Source organism: Ovis aries, chromosome 14, assembly GCF_016772045.2.
Source record: "Ovis aries strain OAR_USU_Benz2616 breed Rambouillet chromosome 14, ARS-UI_Ramb_v3.0, whole genome shotgun sequence".
NCBI lineage: Eukaryota > Metazoa > Chordata > Mammalia > Artiodactyla > Bovidae > Ovis > Ovis aries.
In genome coordinates, this window is record NC_056067.1 from 32,898,835 (window position 1) to 32,923,639 (window position 24,805).

Genomic DNA, 24,805 nt, shown 5'->3' on the forward strand with positions numbered 1-24,805 from the left:
GCAATATCACTCCACCCGCCCAGATCACCTGTTGTTGTGCTAATTGTGGGATAATGTAATAGACAGCCAAGGCCCGCGGATGGAATTAGACAGGGCATTTTGTTTTTTGTGATGCTATGAAGGAGGATATAAGAGAAAGTATCAGCAAATGCTATAGGCATTGTTACCCTTTTGTAAAATGACTTGAGTCTCCTTGTACATGGGGCATCTTTGATATTCTTGATGTCACCTGCAAAATTCAAGGGTTTCGGTGTTTCACTGGGCATCTTTGGACCACTTAAAAGCTCCACTTAAGCAGATGAAGTGAGTTCTGGAGAAACTGGGAGGAGCCAAATGATGGCTTGGGCAGGTGCTAATCACCTAATCTACCATTCTTGTGAAATACTTAAAAAATATCAATCACCTCTGAAATTCCTCCTTCCAAGCTCAAAAGAGAAGCAGAGGCCCTTTCTGTGTAGAATGACTTTCCACAGCATAGAAGCCTACACTCACCCATGCGTGCTAACATTCTCTCTTTTTTTATTGAGCTATGTGTGTATGAAAGTCACTCAGTCGCGTCTAACTCTTTGCAACCCCATGGACTGTACAGTCCATGGAATTCTCCAGGCCAGAATACTGGAGTGGGTAGCCTTTCCCTTCTCCAGGGGATCTTCCCAACCCAGGGATCGAACCCAGGTCTCCCACATTGCAGGTGGATTCTTTACCAGCTGAGCCACGAGGGAAGCCCCTTATTGAGCTATAATTGACACATAACATTCTTTTGTTTTTGAGTTCGCAAAGTCAGGAGCTATCACAGAATCATGAAAAGTGGGTCCAAAGATGACTAAGTTTGACACACTAATTATTTATTTCATGACTTTTTTTCTCTTCTAACAAAGATCACTCACAGTCATTGTAAATTATTTGAAAAGGGTTGAAGAAAGCAGAAAGGAGCCAACCCTTCAGAGAATTCCCTCAGGGCAGACAGTAAAGGCAGAGGAAATGATCCTCCTCAGAACTGACAGTAGAAAGGGCTGGAGGGTGTGTTTACAATGAGATCTGGAAGCTGATACGTGTGTGTGTCCATCCCGCTTAGCCGTCTGCATCACTGATGGGCTGTGTCTGACCCATGCCCACTGGATGATGCGGGGATGGGACGACTCGGGAAGGACCTCCCAGCTCTTCTCCTGCCAGGAAGCAGAGGGGCCTGCTGGGTTGACTCAAAGGGCTTAAGTCCAGATTGTCAGGCTCTGATGAGGAAGACAGCTGGCCATTCCCTGCTCTCATTGTCCAGCCTGGTTGAGGTATATGAGGAGACAAAATATACGCACACACTGGGGAAAGAGAGAGACAGACGAAGAAGCTCAGAGATGCTGGGAGAGAACAAGAGAGAGTGACTCCAGAGAGCAGACAGCTCAGAGAAAGGCATGGCAGGAGAGGAAGAGTGGTAACAGGAAGAGGGGACCGGGAGAGAGGAGCAAGACAGAGACACAGAGTCAAGGGCACAGAGGGAAAGGCCATGAAAAGACAGGCAAGGAGGACTGAAAGAGACAGAGCAGAATGAGACAGAAGGCAGAGACCAACAGGAGTGCTGGCGGCTCTGAGAAGAGGCGAGTCTGTGAACAGACTGCGCCCGAGGCTAACAGCCGCGGGTGAGGGTAGGTGTGAGGGCGTGTGTACGAGGGTGTATGTGTGAGTATGTATGACGGATGCTGCAGGTGTGTGAGGATATGTGTGTGCACATGTGATGGGTGTGTGTGTGTGGAAGGAGCCGCAGACAGGCACGGGATTTGAAGCTCTCTGACTTACAGGATACCCTCTGCCTCACCCACCCCTCACTACCTCAGACACCTCTGTAAGCATCCAAAGGAGCTTTTCTTTTCATTCTCCCTCTCTTCCTGGAAAGGAACCAGCTCTTCAGTCATTTTGTCAGCAGCTGGGTGACTCTATGGTTTATTGCTTCACATCTTGGGGCATGACAGGGGGTCACTCTGGAGGGGAATCCTGCAGGCCTGAAAGCGGTCAGAGGGGAGGATGCTAGGGTCTGGTGCAGGGTCAGACTCAGCTTCCACAGGCAACAAGGGCTACACTGGCTTTCTGGCTCTGAGGTCTCTGACAGAGGAAAGGTCAGTCCTGAGCCAGCAGATAGATTAGGGTTAGTTATGTCCACGGATGTATGGACTCAGTGTACGTTCCCCACCCAGGAGGGCAGCCTATGGTCCATGAGCAGAGGATGGCAGCATCGGATGGAGGGACACTGGATCCTGGGCACAAAGACTAGGAGAGAGTTCTAGAAGCCAACATGGGGTGGGATTGTTGTTGTTCAGTAGCTAAGTCATGTCCAACTCTTTGCAACCCCATGAACTGCAGCATGTCAGGCGGCCCTGTCCTTCACTATCTTCCAGAGTTTGCTCAAACTCATGTCCATTGAAGGGTGGTGAATAGAGAGTTATGTGTATGGGCAAGGCAACCTAGGGACACTGGACTCTGAGGGTGAAGGGACATGGAGGAGATCCAAGATGGAATCATGGGGCTGCCCAACAGATGGAGCTGGGCTTCTCCACTCCAGGTCACTGTGGGGGACTTCGTTCAAAGTCTCAAAGCCTGAGCTGGAGCCTCCTGCCTGTGAAAGTTGTCTTGACAGTGGTGGACCCATCTGTGAGGAATGGAGAGAAGACAGTCCAGCCTGGTCCCTGCCCTGTACATAGGAGACAAAGGCACACACACACACGTATACACTGACATGCACATGTGTAAACGAGCGCACACACGTATATACTCACATGCACGTGTGTAAAGGCACGTGCACACACGTATACACTCACATGCATGTGTGTAAATGAGCGCACACACACGTATATACTCACATGCACGTGTGTAAAGGCACACACACACACACACACACACACCCTCTCTCTCTCTCTCTCAGAATGATTAACTTTATATCCTTGCTATTCAAAGTGTGGTCCATGGCCCAGCAGCATCAGCGTAACCTGGATGTGAGTTACAAATTCAGACTCTCAGACCCCATCACAGACATGCTAATCATGACCCGTGCCTTAGCAAAAGCACTTTAAAGTCTGAGAGCAGTACTCCACGCGGCAGGCGATTGGGAAGAGCTGCTCGGAGGTGCTCAACAATTTGATGAGTTGGACATCACTTTCTTTGTCCTATAAGTAAGGACAATGAAGTCTTTTAAAAGATTCTGTCTTAGTAGCCCAAGGCAGCATAGCTATGAAACGACAGAAATTTGGTCTCAAACTCAGGCGTAATGAGTCAAACTTAAACTTGGTAAGCCAAGACAACCACTTACTCATGCTACTATGTGCTAAGCCCAGTGCTGAGCACTTGATTATATCCATTACCTACCTGGATTCACACAGCCACCAGATACCATATATTTTCCCCAGTTCACAGAGAAAGAAACAATAGACTTAGAGACGTCGTTTTTTTTTTTTTTTTTTTTTTTTTTCCCAAAACCACCCAGCTGGCCGATGGCAGAGCTGGGATTCAAGTACACAACTCTCTCACCCCTAAGCCTGGGTTTTATTTTTGATTCTGCTTTGTATTGCCCAGTGGCTGCCTGCCATACCTTCCAGCTTCATTTTGTAAACCTGTGCTGGTCTCAACTGCCTTTCTGTCCCCCTCTCCAGTCACAGTCAGCCTCCAGGAGCCAGGCCTTTGCAAGCAGGGAAGACCACTGAAGTCACATGAGGAGGGCACGTAGCAGACAGATCTGGACACGTGCTGGTCAACAGCCCTGGAAGGAAGGACTCCTGATCAGCATTTGGAACCCAGCTGTGGGGTCTGAACTAGAAATGTGTGTTCTTTATGCCCGAGTCACACAGTTTAATGCCTTCCCATGGCCTCAGTCTGGACCCCCTGGAGCCTCCAGCCTGGGAAAAGCTCAAGGAAATCAGGTTCCCAGAACATCTCCAGGCTTCCTGGTAGCAGTATGTCTGGAAAGACAGTCTGCATGACTGTTTCTCTCATTACAGCAAGATGTTTTTCAACCCCTTGCCCCTCCAGGCTCAGTGTTCTCCCCCTGTGTGCAAACTCCAGGCAGCATTTCCTATCCTTACCATCTATTGCCTTAGATGCAGGCAGCCAGGAATCCCTGCCCTTCTTCGCTGATCTGCAGTGAGCTGACGCAAAGAATGCAGGTGGACCTTCTAAGAACTTTTGTTATCTGAGTTCCAAACTCCCTGAGCCCTGTGTGAGTGCAGAGGGAGCTCCCCAAAATGCAAACCACACATGCCAAGATGGAGGAAGTTTGGATTATGCCATTGAACAAGGACTAACGAAGCCCCCAAATCACATCCAGTCAGGTGACTCTGAAAATATCCCTGGATCCTAACACCTCCCTCAAGGACACGTGTCTGCAAATCTCTGCAATTCGGTTTTGATGTTCTGAACTGACTGTCTATCATCTCTTGGGTTCAGCCAGCCCTGGGGCAGGCTGGAGGCCTGGGCTCTGCTCGCTGAGTGAAGCACATCCCTAATAAGGCAGGTGTTGGCCCGGGAGAAAATATCATGACTGATGGTTTGTGAAGGGGGAAAGGCTCTCACGCAGGATGTGCTGGGAAGGGAGATGGTGCTGTCTGCCAAAGGGGTTGGTGGTCCCATGAGATGTCCCTGTGCCCCAGAACAGCTGATGGGGACTCAGGAAGCCAGAGCCTGCCTTTCTGTCTCTGCGTTGGATAGCAACAACTCAGGATGACAAATGAGGTTCAGGATCACCTGTCAGGAAGAGAAGTTTTTAGGGAAAGTGGGCCCCATTTGCCTGCACTCGCTATAAAAGTGCAACAGGACGAGGCAGGCTTGGTGATTGCAGGCAAGTTAGCCTGGAAAGGAAAACATGGCTTTCAGCTCCGCGAATGCTTTTGATATTAGAGAAGCCTCTTGGTGGCTGTGACTTTAAGTGGAGATTGTTCCCTAGAGACAAATCAACCTGAAATTTGCAAGAGCTCAGGGGCAGAAGGAAGAAAATTGTTCCAGCTGGGAGGCTTTATATCTGTGAGTCCGGGATGGAGTCAGAAGTGGAGAAAAGGGTGGGCAGGCCGGGAGCCCTGCAGGTCAGAGGGAGGGCTAAGGAGACATGCCAAGCCTGAGGTCACCCCTTCCCAAGGGGAGGGTGTCTTTGGGGACTGTGGGCAGAAAAGAACAGTCATGATTCCGAATGGAGACTTCCAGGTTGAAAAACCCCAAACCAGGAATGTCCCAGCTTCTCCCTTAGCCAACCTGACCCCAAGGATAAAAGTGTTTTGGTGTTTACTTTTTCTAACTGAACTATTTACATACAACAGTTGTTTTGTTTTGTTTTTTAAGGGTGCAGCTAATTTGAGTTTTGCAAACAGATCACTCCTGTAACTAGTGTCCCAGTTAAAATACAGAACATTTCCCCATCACCCAGCGTGGCTCCCCTCTGCCCCTTCGAGCCAGTATTCACCCCACCTCCCTTGCAGGAGCAAACACTGATTTCTGTCATCACCAGGTGAGTTCTGCTTGTTCTGGAGCTTCATTTAAATAGAATCATACAGTATGACTTTCTGTCTGACTTCTTTCTCCCAGAAGAATGATTTTAAGTTGTCTCTGCTGTAGTGTGCAATAAAAATGGGTTCTGTTTTATAGCCGAAGAGTATTTTATTAAAAGAATGTATCACAGTTAATCCATTTCCTTGTCGGTGGACACTGGGGTTGATACCAGTTTGGGCAATAACAAGTAAAGCTATGAGTATTCCTGTACAGTTGTTGTGGAAATAATCATTCATTCATTTCACTTGGCTAAAGAAGAGTGAGATTTCCGAGTCACAGAGTAGCTGTATCTTTATAAGCATCTACCAAATTATTTCTCAACACAGCTGAACCATTTTGTATTCCCATCAAATTGCAAGATGCCCCCCATCCTTACCAACCCCCTGGTACTGTCAGTCTTCTTAATTTTAGCTGTTCTGATGTCTGTCTACAAAGTGATATCTCCCAGTGGTTTTGATTTGTACTTCTCTAATGACTAATTGTGTGATACATCATCTCATATACTTATTGGCTATGTGTGTATTATTTTACAAATCATTTGTCCATTTTCTTAATGGGCTATTGTTTTAAAATGAACTGCATGAATTCTTGTATATCCTGGATAAAATGCTCCCATTGCAAATGTGTCTACCAGTCTGATATATATATTTTTTTACTTTTATTCAAGAGCAGATGATTTTAATTTTACTAAAGTTTATTTTTTTCCCTTTTATGTTGAGTGCTATTTGAGTCCCAGCTAAGAAATTTTCATCCCATTTAAAGCATGAAGATATTATTTTACATTTCTTCTAGAAGTTACCTAGCTTTAGCTGGTATGCTAGGTATACTATCCATCTCATATTAACTTTTGTGAATGGTATGAGTAAGGATTGAATTTTCCCATGTTTTTTTTCAACTCAAGAGTCTCTCCTAAGTTTGCAGGAAAAAGTAAAATCGGGCTGCAGACCTCTGAAGGCATCTAGTAAATAACTGATCTAACACTGTTTCTTTTGTTTAAGAGTTGTTAGAGGGACTTCCCTGGGACCCCATTGGTTAACATTTCACTTTCTAATGCCGGGGTGCAGGTCTGATCCCTGGTTGGGGAGTTAAGGTTCCACATGATTCACATCTGGCAAATCAGAACATAAACAACAGAAACAATGTTGTAACAAGTTCAGTAAAGACTTTGGAAATGGTTCACTTCAAAGAAAAAAAAAATCTTAAAAAAAAAGTTGTTAGAAACATCTTCCAATTCTATTTCTTGAAGACCTTTCTTTCCCCAGTGACTTGCCTTGACATCTATATGTATGAATTTATTTACAGATTCTCCATTTGGTAACACTTGGTTGATTTGTCTGTCCTCATCATACAGTAACACTCTTCATTACTGAATTCTTTTAAGTCTTAAAATTCAGATACTGTAAGTCTTCTATCTTCTTTATCCAAGATAGTTTTGGCTCCTTTGTATTTACATAAAAATTTTAGAATCCACTAGTCAATTAGTACAAATAGGCTTGTTGGAATTTTAATAAGAAAGACATTAATTTTATAGAACAATGAGGAGGGGAAGACATCTTACAGTGCTGAATCTTCAATCCATGAACATGGTGAGTCTTTTACTTAGGTCTTCCCCCCACCCCAAACAGTGTTTTGTAGTTTATAGCATAAAACCTGACATATAAAGTTATATCCTCAAATACTTTCTTGATGTTATAGATGGTATTACTTTATATTTCATTTTCTAATCTCTATATTCATTATCAGTTGCTATACAATACACCTTCCAACAGGGCTCAAAAAATCAGTCATCATGTATTTCCCCTCATAGTTTCTGTTAGTCAGAGATTTAGAACTGATTAGATGGGAAGTTTCAACTCAAGAGTCTCTCCTAAGTTTGCAGGAAAAAGTAAGATCAGGCTGCAGTCGTCTGAAGGCTTGACCCTAGCTAGGTGAGCCCATCACACATAAGCTCCTCACGTACCTGGTGGTTTGATGCTGATCACTCCCCTTGTGTGGGCCTCTCTGTGGGGTTGCTTGGCCATCTTCGTATCAGGATAGCTGGCTTCCTCCACACAGAGTGATCCAAAAGACCAGGGCAAAAGCTGCAATGCCTTTTGTGACCAGCCTCAGAAACTACACATTGTCATTTTTGCCTTATCCCATCAGTCACTTAAGGCAGCCCCGATTCAGTGTTTGCAGAGACTGTGTGCTGTGCTTAGTCGTTCAGTCAGGTCCAACTCTTTGCAAACCCATGGACTGCAGCCCGCCAGGTTCCTCTGTCCGTGGGGATTCTCCAGGCAAGAATACTGGAGTGGGTTGCCAAGTCCTCCTCCAGGGGATCTACCCAACCCAGGGATCGAACCTGGATCTCCTGCATTGCAGACAGATTCTTTACCGCCTGAGCTGACTAGACAGGGAGTAAATAGTGGGAAGCAAGGGGTCACTGAAAATCATTTTAGAAACTGGATGCCAAACCCATCAATAGAAATAGAACTGATTCCTCTATGTTGATTTGCATTCTGTGACCTTGCTACGTGGACATTAATTTTAGTAGGGTTTTTTTTTTTTCTTTTTAAGATGTCTTAGGATTTTCTTTGTAAAATCAATCATGTCATCTGTGCATAAAGATTTTTCTTTCTAATGTACACCTATTTTTCTTGCTTTAGTGCACTGGCTAAAATATGCAGCACAATGTTGAACAGAAGTGGTATGAATAGAAACCCTGTCTTATCTCCAGTCTCAAGCAGAACACATTCAATATTTCTCCCTAAACTATAATGTTGGTTATAGGTTTAAAATGGATGTCTCTTATTAGCTTGAAACAAATTTCTTTCTATTCCTAGATTGCTGAGGTCTTTTTTTTTTTTTTTTTTTTACTCCTCTTCCATGATCATTCATGGGAACTGAATTTTGTCAAATGCTTTTTCTGCATCTATTAAGGCAGTTATGTAATTTTTCTTCTTTATCTTGCTAATGGGTTAAGTTACATTGGTTTAACATGCCTAAATCAATCAATCTTGACTTGCTGGAATAAATCCCATTGATGCATTACTCCTTTTATATATTTCTGGGTTAATCTTCTAGCATACTTTTAAGTATGCATTTATAACCATGCATTTATAACCATGAGGGACAGTGGACCATAATTATATTCACGAATAATATGTTTGTCAGGTTTTGGTATCAGAGTAATGCTGATCTTATGAAACAAGTCAGATATGCTCCCTGAGCCTCTGTCTTCTGAAAGAGTTTGTGTGAGATTCATGCTATTTCTTCCTAAAACATTTTACAGAATTTACAAGAGTAACTATATGAATCTAGGGTTTTCTTGTCATCTTTCCCCCCAATTTGATTTCTTTAAAAGCTATCAGTTCAGTTGCTCAGTCGTGTCCGACTCTTTGCAACCCCATGAATCGCAGCACACCAGGCCTCCCTGTCCATCACCAACTCCTGGAGTTTACCCAAACTCACGTTCATCGAGTCGGTGATGCCATCCAGCCATATCATCCTCTGTCGTCCCCTTCTCCTCCTGCCCTCAATCCCTCCCAGCATCAGAGTCTTTTCCAATGAGTCAACTATTCGCATGAGGTGGCCAAAGTATTGGAGTTTCAGCCTCAGCATCATTCCTTCCAGTGAACACCCAGGACTGATCTCCTTTAGGATGGACTGGCTGAATCTCCTTGCAGTCTAAGGGACTCTCAAGAGTCTTCTCTAACACCACAGTTCAAAAGCATCAATTCTTCGGTGCTCAGCTTTCTTCACAGTCCAACTCTCACATCCATACATGACCACAGGAAAAACCATAGCCTTGACTAGACGGACCTTTGTTGGCAAAGTAATGTCTCTGCTGTTTAATATGCTATCTAGGTTGGTCATAACTTTCCTTCCAAGGAGTAAGCATCTTTTAATTTCATGGATGCAGTCACCATCTGCAGTGATTTTGGAGCCCCCCAAAATAAAATCTAACACTGTTTCTACTGTTTCCCCATCTACTTCCCATGAAGTGATGGGACCAGATGCCATGATCTTCGTTTTCTGAATGTTGAGCTTTAAGCCAACTTTTTCACTCTCCACTTTCACTTTCATCAAGAGGCTCTTTAGCTCTTCTTCACTTTCTGCCATAAGGGTGGTGTCAGCTGCATATCTGAGGTTATTGATATTTCTCCCGGCAATCTTGATTCCAGCTTGTGTTTCTTCTAGCCTAGTGTTTCTCATGATGTACTCTGCATATAAGTTAAATAAGCAAGGTGACAATATACAGCCTTGACATACTCCTTTTCCTATTTGGAACCAGTCTGTTGTTCCATGTCCAGTTCTAACTGTTGCGTCCTGACCTGCATATAGGTTTCTCAAGAGGCAGGTCAGGTGGTCTGTATTCCCATCTCTTTCAGAATTTCCCACAGTTTATTGTGATCCACACAGTCAAAGGCTTTAGCAGAGGCAATAAAGCAGAAATAGATGTTTTTCTGGAACTCTCTTGCTTTTTTGATGATCCAGCAGATGTTGGCAATTTGATCTCTGGTTCCTCTGCCTTTTCTAAAACCAGCTTGAAAATCTGGATGTTCATGGTTCACGTATTGCTGAAGCCTGGCTTGGAGAATTTTGAGCATTACTTTGCTAGTGTGTGAGATGACTGCAATTGTGCAGTAGTTTGAGCATTCTTTGGCATTGCCTTTCTTTGGGATTGGAATGAAAACTGATCTTTTCCAGTCCTGTGGCCCCTGCTGAGTTTTCCAAATTTGCTGGCGTATTGAGTGCAGCACTTTCACAGCATCATCTTCCAGGATTTGAAATAGCTCAACTTTGGCCTTGGAGTATGGAATGAAGCAGGGCAAAGGCTAATAGAGTTTTACCAAGAGAACGCACTGGTCATAGCAAACACCCTCTTCCAACAACACAAGAGAAGGCTCTACACATGGACATCACCAGATGGTCAACACCGAAATCGGACTGATTATATTCTTTGCAGCCAAAGATGGAGAAGCTATATACAGTAAGCAAAAACAAGACCGGGAGCTGACTGTGGCTCAGATCATGAACTCCTTATTGCCAAATTTGTACTTAAATGAAAGAAAGTAGGGAAAACAACTAGACCATTCCAGTATGACCTAAATCAAATCCCTTATGATTATACAGCAGAAGTGAGATATAGGTTTAAGGGCTTAGATCTGATAGAGTGCCTGATGAACTATGGACAGAGGTTCGTGACATTGTATGGGAGACACGGATCAAGACCATACCCATGGAAAAGAAATGCAAAAAGGCAAAATGGCTGTCTGAGGAGGCCTTACAAATAGCTGTGAAAAGAAGAGAAGCAAATGGCAAAGGAGAAAAGGAAAGATATAAGCATCTGAATGCAGAGTTTCAAAGAATAGCAAGGAGAGATAAGAAAGCCTTCCTCAGCAATCAATGCAAGAAGTAGAGGAAAACAATAGATTGGGAAAGACTAGAGATCTCTTCAAGGAAATTAGAGATACCAAGGGAACATTTCATGCAAAGATGGGCACAATAAAGGACAGAAATGGTATGGACCTAACAGAAGCAGAAGATATTAAGAAGAGGTGGCAAGAATACACAGAAGGACTGTACAAAAAGATCTTCACAACCCAGATAATCACGATGATGTGATCACTCACCTAGAGCCAGACATCCTGGAATGTGAAGTCAAGTGGGCCTTAGAAAGCATCAGTACTAACAAAGCCAGTGGAGGTGATGGAATTTTAGTTGAGCTGTTTCAAATCCTGAAAGATGATGCTGTGAAAGTGCTTGAAAGCTATATTCCCATTCAAAATCTTTCCTGTGTTTGCTTTGGTATGTTGTCACTGCCAAGAAACTTGACCATTTTGTTTCAGTGGACAAATAATAAAATGACACAAAGTTGTTAGTTTTGTAATATTTGTGGGGTTTGTTGTTATTCTCCTCTGCCATCCTGATATTAGTGTAAAATGGTCAGTTCTGTCGTATTTGTAGGGTATCTAATTGTGCAGAAAATAGCGGTAACACAGTAGATCTGACTGCTGTCATTTGAAAAAGCTGCTTACAAGGTTGGCCCCTGCCTGGCATCTAGAAACTTGGATTTCAAGAGGGTCCTCATTGTCCTAAACTGTATAGACAATATGGTGCGTGATAAATATGTACTTTCCTTCTGGAATTTTTTGAAATACTTATTTGGCTGTACCAGGTCTAGTTACAGCATGTGGGATCAAGTTCCCTGACCAGAGGTTGAACCCAGGTCCCCTGCATTGGGAGCACAAAACATTAGCCATTGGACGACCAGGGAAATCCCCCTGGAATTTTGTTACATGCCAGACAGAGGCTGCATAGGTGACCAGCCCCCCAAATCCCTGGACACTGCATCTCTATTAAGCTCATCAGATGCATTCCATACGCTGTCGTAAGTCATTGTGGGAGAACTAAGCATGGTTTTATTTTTTAATTTATTTTTAATTGGAGGATAATTGTTTTACAGTGTCGTGCTGCTTTCTGCCACACAGCAATGTGAGTCAGCCCAAAGTATACATCTGTCCCTTCCCTCCTGAGCCTCCCTTCCGCCATCCCACCCCTCCGGGTCATCACAGAGCGCTGAGCTGTGCTCCCTTTGCTGTGGGCAGCTTCCCACTAGCTGCCTGTTTCACGCATGAAAGTGTATACATGTCAGTGCTGCTCGCTCCGTTTGTACCCCGCCTCCTTCACCTGTGTCTGCAGACCCATTCTCATATCTGTGTCTCTGTTCCTGCCCTACAGATAGGAATGCCATCAGTGCCATTTTTGCTGGCACATTGGTTTCCTCTGAACATCACTCCATGAAATGTTTCCCTTTGTTAATTTTGTTTTATATCCTTTTTCTGTAAAACAAACAAAACACTTTGCCATGAATATGTCTATATGCTGAGACATCCCAGTAAACCTGGGCAGTCTGGGGACCAATAATACAGTAGTTATTTCTCCTCTATCATAACAATATTTGTCATTTATATTTTCTCCTTTTGTCCTTAATTGGTCTAGGAATCCTTTTGGAGAACAAACTTTGGCCTTGTGGACTTGACAACTCAACATTGGTCACTGTTGGTTTGTTTTCTGTCATGATTTCTGACCTCATCTTCATCATTTCCTGATCTTTGAAAGATCTTCCTTGATCTTTGTTTTCCTTTGTGGTTAATTTGCACTTTTATCTGCTTCATACGGTGGAAGCTTCAATCGCTGATTTTTAAGCCTATCTCCTTTTCTGATATAAGCATTTACAGTTTGCACATTCATTTCTAAATTTTTCTTCAGTTCCTGCCCACGAATGTTGATCGATTGTGCTTTCATTATCCTTTCTTTCAAAATATTTTTAACCACCCCCCTTTGTGATTTCTACTAATTTGCAAGTATGTTAGACCTTTCTAGATATCTTCCAGAAATCTTACTGACTTCAAATGTTATTCTACTCTTGTACAAGAATATGCTCTGTGTAATTCCAACCAGTAGATGATTTTAGGGACATCTTTTAAGGGCCAGCAGGCTTCCCTTGTGGCTCAGCTGGGAAAGAATCCACCTGAAATGCAGGAGACCTGGGTTCAATCCCTGGGTTGGGAAGATCCCCTGGAGAAGGGAAAGGCTACCCACTCCCATATTCTGGCCTAGAGAATTCCAAGGACTGTATAGTCCATGGGGTTGCAAAGAGTCAGACACAACTGAGCTCCTTTCACTTCACTTTAAGGGCCAACATCTGGTCTATCTTTGTGAGCGTGCTACACGCACTTTCAAAGAACATGCATTTTGCAGCTGCTGGTATTTGTTCTACAAAATATCAGTATGCTCAGGTTGGGATTAAATGCTGTTCTTTGCTTAGGGCAGTCCTCCTTGTCTTAAGTCTTGTTTGCCTGATATGCAGTATGAGCTTCTTCACAGCCACATAGGGTATTAAGGTTCTGTTCACCATTTTTCTTTCTTTTTGCTTTCAACTCATCCATGTGGTTATACTTACCTGTATCTCATAAAAGGGCTTCCCTGGTGGCTCAGATGGTAAAGAATCTGCCTGCCATGTAGGAGACCCTGGTTGGATCTCTGGGTCAAGAAGATCCCCTGGAGAAGGGAATGGCAACCCACTCCAGTATCATGGCCTGGAGAATTCCATGGACAGAGGAGATCTCCTAAAAACATGTATTTGGTGGTTCTTTTTGTCTGATGTGACCATCTCTTCCTTTAAATTGGCATGTGTATTTTCTTTCCATTTGACGTAAATATCAATATAGTTTGTGTCAATTATACCAGCAGGCTGTTTATTGCTTATTTGTACTCTCACTTCTTGGTTCTTTTGTCCTCCCTTTGCTGTCTGGTTTTGGTATAATCAACTTTCTGAATTTTTTTAACCTCCCTCCTTTATTGGCATTTTCATTTTTAGTTAGTCTTTGTAAAATTGTTACTCTGATAACAATATGCATCCTTAGCTTATCTAAACCTAATTTGAATTAACTTTATATCACTTCACATATAATGAAAAAGCCTAAAATAGTATGTTCCCACCCTATCTTCGTGCTATCATCACATATTTTACCAATACTTTGTTATCGGCCTCAACTGTGTTATTATTTTTCACTTTAAACAGTTCATTATATGGTATAAAATTTGAAAAAGAAAATACAGCTTTTCATATTTACTGTTTGCAGTGCTCTTCAGATTTAATCGATCATTTGGTATTATTCACATTCAACTTGAAGAACTTCCTATAGCACTTCTTGTAGTATGAGTCTGGATATATTTTCTCAGCTTTTATTTACTGGGGAAAAAGTCTTTATTTTTTTCTGTCATTTTAAAAAGGATATTTTCGCACTTGGTGGAGCCATCCATATAATGGTCCCTCCCCACACATCACCCCATGACACTTTTAAGATGTCATTCCTTTACCTTCCAGTCTTCACGCTTTTTCCGGCTTTCTTTTTAAATAGTAAATCCGCTGTCTTTCTTCTCCGAGTTCTCCTGCAGACATTTCCGCACCTTCCATTCCCCTAAGCTTGCAAGCTTTATCTCTTACCTTGTTTGACAGCAGTTTAACTGTAATGTGCTCAGGTGTGATTCCCTTTGTATTTGTTCTGCCTGAGGTTTTCTGGGATTATTGAATTTGTGGGTTTGATGGTTTTGCTCAAACTTTGAAAACTTTGGCCAGCATTTTTTCCAGGATACACTTTTTGTCCCCCTAACTCTCACTTTCCTACCCTCTTGGACACAGCTCTGGGGTTTTTGGCCCAGTTTTTCTTTCCTCTGTTCTTAGTCTAAAATGATTACTGTTAATGTGTCTATACATTTATGAATTATTTTTGTTGGATCCAATCTTCTGTTAATTGGTAATTCTTTTTATTTAATTTTAGCTGATGTGCTGTCCATGTAAGATCTCTATTTGAGCCTTTTCTAAGTTTTTATATCTCCTGAAATTATCTACTTATTATCTTTATCTCTAACATTTTTTATTGGTTATTTTTTAACAAAGTGCAAAGGCATTTCCCCCTAGCTTCACAGAGATGTAATTAACAAGGTAACATGGTGCCAGTTTAAGGTTGAACAATATCTTCATTTGATAGAACATTTGTTAATTGTAAAATGATTATCACCATTGGCTGCCATCTATCTGTCACATAGTTACCATATTGTTTTTGTACTGAGAAAATCTAAGAGCTACTGTCTTCTAATATTCAAGTATATAATGTAGAGCATAAGCACCATGCTCCTACATTAGAGCCCCAAACTTGTTAATCTTATAACTGGAAGTTTGTAGCCTTTGACCGGTATCTGCTCATTGCACCTAACCCCCAAATGCCGGTCACCACCATTCTACTCTCTGTTTCTCTGTCTCTTTCTGAGTTTGTCTTTTTTAGCTACCATATATAAGTGATATCATTCAGTATTGTATCTTTCTCTCTCTGAATTATCCACTTAGCATAAATTGTTGGCAAACACCGAGACTTCTTTCTTAGAGCTGAATAATATTCCTTTTTCTCTATGTTTAAATAAACACATTTTTTCCTATCCATTCATCAGTTGATGGACACAGGTTGTTTCCATGTCTTGGCTGTTGTGAATAATGCTGCAATGAACATGGAAGTGCAGATATCTCTACAAGAGACTGATTTAATTTCTTTGGAAATATACCTACAAGTAGGATTGCTGGATGATATGATAGTTATATTTCTATTTTTAGAGGAACTCCCATACTGGTTTCCAGTGGCTGTACCAATTTACATTCCTAGAGTACATTACATCATTCCTACATTACATCGCACTAGAGTTCCCCTTTTCCCACACTCTCACCAACACATACCTCTTGTCTTTTGATGACAGCCATTCTAACTACTGTAAGGTAATATCTCTCTGTGGTTTGGATTTGCATTGCCCTGATGATCTATGATGTTGACCAGCATTCCATGTACCAGTGGCTATATGTATGTCTTCTTTTGAAGACTGTCTACTAAGTCCCTCTGTCCATGTTTTAATCTATTAGATTTTTAGCTATCAGATTGTATTGAGATAATTTAGATATTAAGCCCTTATCAGATGTATGATTTGCAAATATTTTCCCTCATGCCTTAGATGGCCTTCAGGTTTTGTTTATTTTTCCTTCTGCTATGCAAAACCTTTTCAGTTTGATGTTGTTCTGCTGCTAAGTCGTGTCCACCTCTTTGCAACCCCGTGGACTGTGCCCCCCCAGGCCCCTCTGTCCTCCACTGTCTCCTGCAGTCTGCTCATTTGTCTGTTGTAGTCCCACTTGGTTATTTTCGCTTTTGTTGCATGTGCTTCTGCTATCATATGCAGAAAATCACTGCTGAGATTAATGTCAAGGAGATTTTTCCCTATTTTACTTATAATTATTTTGTGGATTCAAGTCTTAAATTTAAGCCTTTAATTTGAACTTGATTTTGTCACTGTGAAAGATAGAGATCCAGGTTCATTATTCTGTATGTTATACACTTTTCCAATCATCATTTATTGAAGAGATTATATTTCCCTCATTGGGTATTCTTGGTACTCTTGTCAAATATTAGTTGCCCATATATATAGGGGTTTATTTCTAGGCTCCCAATTCTGTTCCATATGTCTATTTTTATGCCAGTGCCATACAGTTTTGAATGCTATAGTTTTATAGTTTAGTTTAAAATAAAAATATACGATGCTTCTAGCTTTGTTCTTTCTCAAGATTGCTTTGGCTATTTGATGCCCTTTGTGGATCCATGAGAATTGCGGCATGGACTCTTTTCTATTTCTGTGGAAAATGCCATGGGAATTTTGATAGAGATTACACTACATCTATAAATGACTTTGGATAATACGGACATTTGAAACAGTATTCTTCCAATCCATGGACTTGGGGTATCTTTACATTTGTTTGTCTTCAGCAAAGTCTTACAGCATTTAGTGTACAGATCTTTCCTCTCCTTGGTTAAGTTGACTTCTAAGACACCTCCACTTACGCCTATGGTGGCAATCCCCAATCCTGGTGGCAGCTGCTGTTCTTGCTTGGAACAAGATGCAGAATGAGCCACAGGAGCCTACACACGTCCCAGTAAGCCCAGTTCATCCTACTGATCTTGAGGAATGCTGTCACTGGCCAGCAAACATAAGAGACTCTGTTAAGTGACTGCAAGAACAGATCATGCACAGACCTTCAATGAATGCCTCTGAGGGAAGCCAACCTTGAATTCCATTTTAAACATTTTAGACGAAGCTGTCATGTTATTGAAGTAATTCTCTGAACTTTCCTGGCCCAGAGTGCTGTGCCAACAGCCAGAGAGCTTCCACAACCCAGAGGAGGAAACCGTGCAGGAGATGCATCAATGTTTTACTTTCTTAATGAATCTGCATGGCTTAGAAGAAAACATGGCATTCTTACATTTCTGCATGTCTACCAGCGTTAATTATAGATACACTTACACCAGCCTGGGTGACAGAAAATCAGTGCTGAGGCACCTTGGAAGACTTCTTCCCCCAGACTAAGCTCAGGGTGGAGTGAAGACAGAGATAGGTCTAATCATGCCCCATAGGAACATTCCCTCTGGTGGATGTTTTCATTGACAAATTGCTTTTGATCAGCTGGCTAGAGCAGGACAACCCTGAGGTTAAAAGTCATGGGGTCAACACCACTGTGAGCATATTACTGTCACTGTCACAGTTACAAGCTGTAACCTAGCCATGGCCAACTATTTTGAAAATAAAACCTATGGTCATAGATTCAATGTGTAGAAACCTACATCAAAAGAGGGAAAATAAAAGCACCTACTTTATAGTCAATCAAAAATGCCCTGTTTATATAGGAATGTGTTACACACTATTTTTCCCAGTAGTCAAAGATAATGGTCTTATTTTCCTAGATTCCAGACTAGCAGGGTTCATACTAAACTTTATTATAGTGGTAGGTTGTTTTTTTTGTTGTTGTTTGTTTTTTTGGCTTAGCTGTGACCCAGTCCAGTATTCTTGCCTGGAGAATTTCATGTAGCCTGGCGGGCTACAGTTCATGGGAATTGCAGAGTTGGACATGACTGACTAACACACATACATTGCAACATGTAGGATCTTAGTTCCCCAACCAGGATTTGAACCTGTGCCCTCTGCATTGGGTGCATGGAGTCTTAACTACTAGACCATGAGAGAAGTCCCTCTAGTGGTATAGCTTTAACCATGATATTGTTCCAGGGGTGGAGTCTGCTGGGAAGCAATAGCAGTAATCTAAGGCAGAGACAATAAAGACAGAACTAGGAAGAGATGGCAGGATGAGCGAAAAGGGACATACCAGGGAGATACTTAGGACATGAACTGCCTGTCACTGGCATCTGGGAGTTTTAGTAGCATCATATGTTGGATGGACAAGAACTTGGACTAACTGTACCACAATCATGAATGTCAATTGTCCACTAGAACCTGGACTCACTGATAAAATCCCTGACTTGTAGAGCTTGCTGATTTCCCAGGTGTAACTGTTCCCAGCAGTTTCAAGCTACAAAGGGCCTAATAATCAGCTGGCAAAATTCCTGATGTTTTGAATACTGCTTGTGTAGGACAACGAGAGAGCTCTGGCACACCACTGACTTGAATTCAGTGTCAAGCAATCCAATTTTCAATTTGCCTAAATTTTGTTCCTTTTTCCCTTTCTTCTTTGAACCTATTCATTATTTGTTCTTTGCCATTTCTTGTAAGAATGACTGTAAGAGCCATTCATAAGATTTTATAAATGTGGAAGAGACAGGCACAGACTGTACACTGGACTGTACATGGATATACACTAGACATACACTGGTGTATACTGGGCTGTACATCAGACTGTTCCATTGGAATATACACTGGACATACCCTGACTTTACACTGCACTGTGTACACCGAGATGTGCCTGTGGATTGTACACCAGATGTGTCCAGATGTGCACTTGACTGTGTGCCAGCTGTGCTCCAGATATATGCCAGCTGTGCTCCAGCTGTACCCTGGAATGCACACTATACAGTGGGCCGTACATTGGACTGTACATAGATGTACACCTGTACACTAGACTGTACACTGGGATGTACACTGTACTGGACAGTGAGTGTACACTGGACTGTACGCCATACACTGGGGTGTATACTATACACTGAATGTACACTAGACACTACATTCAGCTGTACACTGGGCTGCACACTATCCTGGACACTGGATGTAGAGTAAACGGTGAAGAAACAAGCACCAGCGTGATGTTTTCTGGTACATCATGGACACACATCCTTTGAACATATATATGCAAAATGCCAAGCTGTAATGATGTCAGGATTGAGTTTTTCTGATTTTTCCTTGTGATCCAGATAGAAACCGTTCATTTTCAATTTCAAGATGCCAAAAAAGTTTAAAGGTCAACTGGTACATTTTATTAGAACCAAAGAGTGATTGATTCTAAGTTATATAATGTGTAGCTCAGAAACAAAAACCCCACAACTGAACTTGGTATGTTTTTCTACCCAAAACTAATGTTTTCCAAGGAGAAAATGTGGGGATAAACACCTGAAAAGAAGTTCCCATAATAGAGTTCAGGGAACATTTCTTCTGAATCCTTTGTGTTTCTGTCTTTTTATCAATTTTCTGACAGATAGCCCCAAGTAAAGCTACTAGGCAACAGATGATGTCACAACTCCAAGCAACAATAGAAATACTTTCTGTTCCTCTGCATAACCAACCCATGAGTATTCTTGTTAACAGCAATAAGAACAAGTTTTAATCTCATCATGTAGGGGAACTGTTATTTAAAGGTGTTGCTTTTATCCGGGTTATGACAATGGGTAGAAATCTACAGGCTTGTCCACACAAATACAAATGTGCTTATCTTTTTAGCTGGAATCAGAGGACATGGTGCACACTTAAACTCTACTTCACAATAACTAATGTAGAAATAAAATTGAAGGACAAATGGTCTTCCACCCAAGACCTGAATGCGTTTCATCATGGTTAGATGCTTAATAAGCACCCAAACAGATCATTTTAAGGTAGTCACAACCTTTGTTGCCTGCTGAATTCATTGTAATGAGATGATTCAAAGGCCCTGGGTGTAAGAGAACCAGCTGAGGCCTCAGGTTCTGTCCTTGGCAGGATACCAGGCTTTGCTGAGAGTGTGCTAATCAGGCCCATCCTCCCCAGTGAGGTTTGCATGCCGCCTTCTCAAAGTTCGCTACTCAGTCCTGCGCCATCATCTTGTCTCCATCTCTGGGTGCCTGCTTCCTTGCCCAGCTGGACTTCTTTTCCCTGGTCAGTGCTTGTCAACATTTTCCTGTCTCTGAATAACTTGGTTAAAATGACCAGGTTAAAACACAGATTGTCAGGCCCCAACCCCCAGAGGTTCTGGCTCAGTAGGTGTGGGTGGGGCCTCAGAATGTGCCTACCTGACAAGTTCCAAGCGAGTGCTAATGCATCTGGTCTAGGGACCACGCTTTGAGAATCACTGCTGGACCTTGGCTCTCTAATATTAATAATTCTGCCTTGAATTCCTATTGTTTAACCTTCTTACTTTCCCCCTCACAGAGTGGCAGATGAGACCTGCCACATCACACCCTGTGAAGAGCCATCTCTCCTCCCTGACTTCATTTTCTTTGTGGGAAAAATGGGGACCACCTTCTTCTCAAGGGGTGTTAGGATGGACCACTCATGTAAGATGCATCCTAGGGACCCAGCACCTGGCAATGACCAAGATGTGTGATTACTCCGCCCCTACTCTTTGCCCTGTCCACTCTGTATGAACTTGAATTAAATTTGATTACTTGTTTAGGTAGATTGTAATCCTCTGGAGAAGGAAAGATATACTTTATACATCTGGGTCTAGCCCTGTATTCTACATTCAGAGCCTTAAGAACATTTATCAAGGATGCTGATTTAAAAAAAAAAAAAACAGCCTTCATTACTTTCACCCTAAATGAATCTTACAGTGGCATGTGATAGAAAATAAACCAGCAAAGAGAGACCCAAAGAAAAGTAATAAAGAAGCAGTGTGCTCAGAACAGAGCGCCCTCAGCCCCAACCATGAGGAAGGATGGCCAAAGGAAAACAGTTCATCACCATCACAGCAGAACACAAGCAAATCTGACCAGACACCAGCTGCTTTCTCTCAGCCCCTTTGCCTCTGGAACAAACAAGTCCCTTCCAGCAGCAAATCAAGAGGGCACAGCACTATTTTCAGTTCCACATGATTCTGTTGGGACAGGCACAGGGAGTGGTCCAAGGGAAAAAGAAAAGGAGATGGGGAGATCTGGGAAGTAACAGAAAAGGGGAGTGGGTGAAGGAAGGAAAACCCATCTGTGACATCACTTGACATTTTTAAACCTAGCTGCTAGCACCTGGCAAGGCCCTCTGGGAAAACAGACCAGATTTCTGTAGCCTCATGTTTCGGGAACATAACTGAGTTTGCTAATTCACGGTCAGATTCTCTTATGACTCTGTGTTGACTGTCACTTGGCCTAAAATAATAGCAAGCAAGAAGCCTGGTCCTCATCTCGTTTCCCTCCTGCAGCATGTGTCCGGGATGCCTGGCTTTTCTAGATCTCTTCTTGCCCACCCTCTCAAGCCTGAAGTCCTCCCACCTGACTGGGGACAATGGTTCTGGAGACTAAGCAGCTCTGGAGGCAAAGCTGGGATTTTGAGGGCTAAGAAAGCCCAGTGCAGCGCATGGAGTTTCTCACGAACTGGGGACTAAGTCTGTTTCACCATCAGGCCCTTTGCCAGCATGCATGCTGTGGTTCTTCCTCCAAACATGACAGGCTGGGCCATAGGCTGGCCACACACGTGCCAGCTCTGTTCCTGTTACCATGTTGTTACTAAGCTCTCGGAGGATAGATCTTGTGTATGAGAACTGGGGTTCACCAAGCTTGGAGTTCCTCAACAGACTTTTCTAAGATAACCCATAGTAGGACATTAGGGAGAAAGAAAAGAAAAATTTGGAGATTCAAGGAACATCATGAGTTGCAAAATTCAGAATCAAACCATCTCTTTTTTTTTTTTGTAAATTAATTTATTTTAATTGGAAGCTAATGGAGAAAAGACGATTTCTTTAACAAGCGGTGCTGGGAAAACTGGTCAACCACTTGTAAAAGGATGAAACTAGAACACTTTCTAACATCAAACATAAAAATAAACTCAAAATGGATTAAAGATCTAAATGTAAGACCAGAAATTATAAAACTCCTAGAGGAAAACATAGGCAAAACATTCTCTGACATAAATCACAGCAGGATCCTCTATGACCCACCTCCCAGAGTAATGGAAATAAAAGCAAACCATCTCTTGAAACTCTTGGCCTGAGTGTATACCAATGTTTAGACACAGATGTTAGCAGTTATTCAGCAACACGCAACACACAACATGCCCAGGAGGTCATATACTGGGTTAGTACAGACCATGCTTATATGAACCCAAACCAGGAGAGTAAGCACTGTGGCCTATACCTTACTGAGTTAAGCACTTGAGGAACAGGTACCATTAAAACTCATTTTATACAGGATGAAAATAAAGCACAAGGAATCCAGAAAATGGTTTAGGGCCATGCAACCAAGAAGTACCAGAATTAAGTCATGAGTCTTCTGCTAATTTCTGCCCCCACCCCTAGCTCAGGGTCCTGGTATGCAGCAAAATTCCACTCCAATGATTCATTGGAGCTTGGGCACCAAATGAATACTAAAATGGACATTTGCATTAAAGACATGTTAAAGTGCCAAAAAATAGATTTATAATATACTTTTGACTTGATGTTTGAAAATGTTGCACTTCATACATTAAAAATCAATGGATTGGTTAAAAAAAAAGGCTAAGTATTTTATTACTTTTAATGCTGTTATACACAAGATTGTTTTCTTTTTATGTGTTTTATTCTTAGTGTACAGAACTGAACTGTATTCTGTATGTTGATTTTATATCCTTCAATATTACTGAATTTATTGATTTAGTTATGATTTTGGTGGAGATTTTATATATATATATACACACTATATATATATAACTTAGGACTTAATACATATATAATCATGTCATCTGCAAACAAAGACATTTCTACCTCTTCCTTTCCTGTTCCGATGCCTCTTATTTCTTTTGCTTGCCTAATTGCTCTGGCTAAGATTTCCAGTACTGTGTTGCATAGGAGTGCTGGAAGTGGGCACATTTGTCTTGCTCCTGGATTTAGAAAAAAGCTTTCAAAACTTTCACTATTGAGAATGATGCTGGCTATGGGTTTATCATATATGTCCTTTACTTTTTGAGGTGTATGCCCTCTATACCCAATCTGTTGAGCATTTTTATCATGAAAGGACACAGTACTTTGTCAAGTGCTTTTTCTGCGTCTATCCAGATGATCATGACTTCATCTTTCATTCTGTTAATGTGGTGTTTCACATTTACCGCTTTGCATATTGAACCATCCTTGCATCCTCACTTTAGATAAATCCTACTTGATCACAGTGAACAATGCTTTTAACTGTGTTGTTGCATTCAGTTTGCTAATGTTTTGTTGAGAATTTTTTGCATCAATATTCATCAGGAATACTTGTCTGTAGTTTCTTTGTATCCTCTGGCTTTGGTATCCGGTTGATGATAGCCTCATAAAATGAGTTTGGGAGTGTTCTCTCTTCTTCAGTTCTTATAAGAGTTAGTGAAAGATGGCATTAATTTTTCTGTAAATATTGTAGAATTTACCAGTAAAACAATCTGCCTGGGCTTTTCTGCTTAGGGAGGTTTTTGATTACTAGTACTATCTTCTTCCTTGATATTTGTCTGTTGAGATTCCCTATTTCTTCGTGATTCACTCTTGGGAGGTTGTATATTCTTAGGAATGTATCTGTTTTTCTATGTTGTCCAGTTTATTGGTATATAACTGTTCACACAAGTCTCTCATGATCTTTTATATTTCTGCAGTATCAAATTCAGTGTCTTCTTTCTCATTTCTAATTCTGATTTTTGAGTCTTCTCTCTGTTTTCCTGAGTTAGTTAGCTAAAAGTTTTTCAATTTTGTTGATCTTTTTCAAAAATCAGTATTCACCTAGCTCCTAAAGCCTGGCTGGCTGTGAGCATAGATCCTGGGTTCTGATGAGGAGAGGGGATCCAAGTGGCTGTCGTTTTATATTTGTACTGCTACAAAGACCTTAGATGGCTGCCAGGGTGGGTGCAGGCCCTGGCAGGGTATGAGGAGTGTGAAGGGAGCAGGGAAGGATTGAATCACAACTGGTGTTAGTGAACATAAATACCTGTAAGGCAGCTGGCAAGATCTGCATAGCCAGTCCATAACTTGGTATGTGGTGGAAGCTGCTGAATTTGTCTGAAAGAAAGATCTGTCTTGACCAAATCATTTCCACTGTGTGTTTGCTAATAACAGCCTCTTCTTTCTTTTCCCTAGCCGGCTCTCTTTGCTTATCTAGGATGGAAAATACTACGCTGGACCTTCACACAGTGCTCAGAAAGGCTGAAGAAGCTAGTCACTCACCCCTCTCTTCCTCTCCTGGTGAGAGGAACTTTTACTAGCTGGGAAGTTCCTTCTCAGAGCTGAACAAAGACAGCCTGGGACATGGGACGAGGCAGGCAAAATAAAGCTGCCTTCCTCTTCTGCCGTTCTTCTCATCTATTTTGTTCGATGGTGTTGCCAAAATGTCTTTAGGTGTATTTGTGGGTAGCTCTCTAGTCATTGACCATTGTTGGAGGACAGGGAAGCTGCAATCTTCTATACTGTCTTTATTTCCCAGAATGCTTGGTTTATTTTATTTGCTTTTAATTTTTATTTTTTTTTTCTTTTTTAGTTTTTTATTTTTTAAATTTTAAAATCTTTAATTCTTACATGCATTCCCAAACATGAACC

General features: G+C 41.9%; 1 long non-coding RNA gene across 1 annotated transcript in view; it reads left to right on the forward strand.

Moving 5' to 3' along the window:
- LOC121816490 (uncharacterized) overlaps window positions 1-24,805 on the forward strand; it is a 109,524-nt gene that overhangs the window by 68,601 nt on the left and 16,118 nt on the right. The window lies entirely within an intron of this gene.